Source organism: Arachis hypogaea, chromosome 15 (assembly GCF_003086295.3).
Source record: "Arachis hypogaea cultivar Tifrunner chromosome 15, arahy.Tifrunner.gnm2.J5K5, whole genome shotgun sequence".
NCBI classification, from domain to species: domain Eukaryota; kingdom Viridiplantae; phylum Streptophyta; class Magnoliopsida; order Fabales; family Fabaceae; genus Arachis; species Arachis hypogaea.
Window position 1 is genome coordinate 116,300,542 of NC_092050.1, and position 3,895 is coordinate 116,304,436.

The 3,895-nt window shown below is 32.6% G+C and overlaps 1 non-coding gene across 1 annotated transcript; it reads right to left on the bottom strand.

The window, feature by feature from the left end:
• Nucleotides 1-3,538: 3,538 nt before the first annotated feature.
• On the bottom strand, nucleotides 3,539-3,646 carry LOC112752766 (small nucleolar RNA R71). Its single transcript, XR_003177183.1, has one exon. It is a non-coding gene; the product is annotated as a small nucleolar RNA R71 (small nucleolar RNA).
• Nucleotides 3,647-3,895: the final 249 nt, after the last annotated feature.

Sequence of the window (3,895 nt, forward strand, 5' to 3'; positions counted from 1 at the left end):
CATCATTCTCACTTATGAATGCGTGCCTGACAAACACTTCCGTTCTACATGCAAACAAGCTAGAATGAGTATCTCTTAGATATCTAATACAGAGGACCAAGTCCGAGATATTAGAATCTTCGTGGTATAAGTTAGAACCCATGGATGGCCATTCCTAAGATCCGAAAAGTCTAAACCTTGTCTGTGGTATTCCGAGTAGGATCTGGGAAGGGATGGTTGCGACGAACTTCAAACTCCCGAGTGTTGGGCGTAGTTACAGACGCAAAAGGAGGGTGAATCCTATTCCAGTATGATCGAGAACCTCCAGATGATTAGCCGTGCCATGACAGAGCATTTGGACCTTTTTCACAGAGAGGATGGGATGTAGCCACTGACAACGGTGATGCCTTACAGAAAGCTTGCCATGGAAAGGAGTAGGTCTGGTTGGATGAAGATAGCAGGAAAGCAGAGGTTCAGAGGAACGAAAGCATCTCTATACGCTTATCTGAAATTCTCACCAATGAATTACATAAGTATTTGGGTAAAGTACTAAATTAGTCCCCTAGGTTTGGGCGTAATTCTGTTTTGGTCCTTAAGGTTTAAAGTGTTCTATTTGAATCCAAAACGTTTTCATTTAGCATCAATTTAGTCCCACAGTGAGGTCAAAATTAAATAATTAACAAAATGTCCTACATAACAACAGTTCAAGAACAAAATCGATAATCTGGAGAACAAGTACAAGCTCTAGAGGCACAAAATCAACCATTGATGCATCAATACATTTATTTATCATTTTCTTTAGTTTTATAGAAAATATTTTATTTATATTATAAAAAATAATAAATAAATGTATTGATGTATCAATGGTTGATTTTATGCCTCTGGAGCTTGTACTTGTTCTCCAAATTATCGATTTTGTTCTTGAACTGTTGTTATGTAGGACATTTTGTTAATTATTTAATTTTGATCTCACTGTGGGACTAAATTGATGCTAAATGAAAACGTTTTGGATTCAAATAGAACACTTTAAACCTTAAGGACCAAAACAGAATTACGCCCAAACCTAGGGGACCAATTTAGTACTTTACCCTAAGTATTTCTATCTTTATTTTCTGTTTATTTATTATTATTATTCGAAAACTCCATAACCATTTGATATCCGCCTGACTGAGATTTACAAGATGACCATAGCTTGTTTCATACCAACAATCTCTGTGGGATCGACCCTTACTCACGTAAGGTTTTATTACTTGGACGACCCAGTGCACTTGCTGGTTAGTTGTATCGAAGTTGTGACAAATTATGAATTAAGATTAGAGTACCAAGTTTTTGGAGCCATTACCAGGGATCACAATTTTATGCACCAAGTTTTTGGCGCCGTTGCCGGGGATTGTTCGAGTTTGGACAACTGACGGTTCATCTTGTTGCTCAGATTAGGTAATTTTCTTTTTGTTTTATTTTCAAAAAAAAAATTCTTCAAAAATCTTTCAAAAAAATTTTTCCTTTGTTTTCGAAAATTATTTTAAAATTTTTAAGAATGAATTCTAATGTTTCAAAATGGTATGCTGAAGTTTGGCTGGCCATCAAGCTTTAGACTAACCTGGTATGATTCCTGGAATCTTGATTGAGGACTTTGAATTCATTGCTTTTTTTTCCCTATATGTTTTCAAAAAATAAAAATATACAAAAATCCAAAAAAATTACTAAAATCATAAAATCAAAAATATTTTTTGTTTCTTGTTTGAGTCTTGAGTCAATTTTTAAGTTTAGTGTCAATTGCATTTTTTCTAAAAATTTATGCATTTTTCGAAAATTCATGCATTCATAGTGTTCTTCATGAACTTCAAGTTGTTCTTGGTAAGTCTTCTTGTTTGATCTTGATGTTTTCTTATTTTGTGTCTTTTGTTGTTTTTCATGTGCATCTTTGCATTCATAGTGTCTAAGCATTAAAGATTTCTAAGTTAGGTGTCTTGCATGTTTTCTTTGCATCAAAATTTTTTCAAAAATATGTTCTTGATGTTCATCATGATCTTCAAAGTGTTCTTGGTGTTCATCTTGACATTCATAGTGTTCTTGCATGCATCATGTGTTTTGATTCATAATTTTCATGTTGTGAGTCTTTTTCATGTTTTTTCTTTCTTCATTAAAAATTCAAAAATCAAAAAAATATCTTTCCCTTTTTCACTCATAAATTTTCGAAAATTTGAGTTGACTTTTTCAAAACTTTTTAAAATTTAGTTGTTTCTTATGAGTCAAATCAAAATTTCAATTTAAAAATCTTATCTTTTTAAAATCTTTTTCAAAAATTATATCTTTTTTATTTTTCTTATTTATTTTCAAAAATTTTAAAAATATTTTTCAAAAATCTTTTTCTTAATTTTATATCATATTTTCGAAAATATCATCAACAATTAATGTTTTGATTCAAAAAATTTCAAGTTTGTTACTTACTTGTTAAGAAAGATTCAAACTTTAAGTTCTAGAATCATATCTTGTGATTTCTTGTGAATCAAGTCATTAATTGTGATTTTAAAAATCAAATCTATTTCAAAACTTTTTCAATCAATCTTATCTTTTTGTTTCAATCATATCTTTTTCAAAACTACCTAACTAATCTTCTCTCTCTAATTTTCGAAAATTACTTTCCTCTTTTTCAAAATTCTTTTAATTAACTAATTATTTCAATTTTTAATTTTAATTTTATTTCATTCCTAATTTTCGAAAATTACTAACCTTTTTCAAAAACTATTTTCGAAATTTAACTTTAAATTTTAATTTTTATTTTTCGAAAATCATCAACTCCTTTTCAAAAATTATTTTCGAATTCTCTCACCTCTCATCTCCTTCTATTTATTTATTCATCTACTAACACTTTTCTTCACCCAAAATTCAAACCCCTTCCTCTCCTCTGAGTTCGAATTCTTCTCTTCTACATTCTTATTCTTCTTTTCTTCTACTCACACAAGGGAACCTCTATACTGTGGTAAAGAGGATCCCCAGTATCTTTAGTCCTCTTCTTTTTCACATGAGAAGGAGCAAGGACAAGAACATTCTTGTTGAAGCAGATCCTGAACATGAAAGGACTCTAAAAAGGAAACTAAGAGAAGCTAAAATACAACAATCCAGAGAAAACCTTACAGGAATTTTCGAACAGGAAGAGGAGATGGCAGTCGAAAGTAATAATAATGCAAGGAGGATGCTTGGTGACTTTACTGCACCTAATTCCAATTTACATGGAAGAAGCATCTCCATCCCTGCCATTGGAGCAAACAATTTTGAGCTTAAACCTCAACTAGTTTCTCTGATGCAACAAAACTGCAAGTTTCATGAACTTCCATCTGAAGATCCTTTTCAGTTCTTAACTGAATTCTTGCAGATATGTGATACTGTTAAGACTAATGGAGTAGATCCTGAAGTCTACAGGCTCATGCTTTTCCCATTTGCTGTAAGAGACAGAGCTAGAATATGGTTGGATTCTCAACCTAAAGATAGCCTGAACTCTTGGGATAAGCTGGTCACGGCTTTTTTAGCCAAGTTCTTCCTTCCTCAAAAGCTTAGTAAGCTTAGAGTGGATGTTCAAACCTTCAGACAGAAAGAAGGTGAATCCCTCTATGAAGCTTGGGAGAGATATAAGCAACTGACCAAAAAGTGTCCTTCTGACATGCTTTTAGAATGGACCATCCTGGATATATTCTATGATGGTCTGTCTGAATTAACTAAGATGTCATTGGATACTTCTGCAGGTGGATCCATTCACCTAAAGAAAATGCCTGCAGAAGCTCAAGAACTTATTGACATGGTTGCTAATAACCAGTTCATGTACACTTCTGAGAGGAATCCTGTGAGTAATGGGATGCCTCAGAAGAAGGGAGTTCTTGAAATTGATACTCTGAATGCCATATTGGCTCAGAACAAA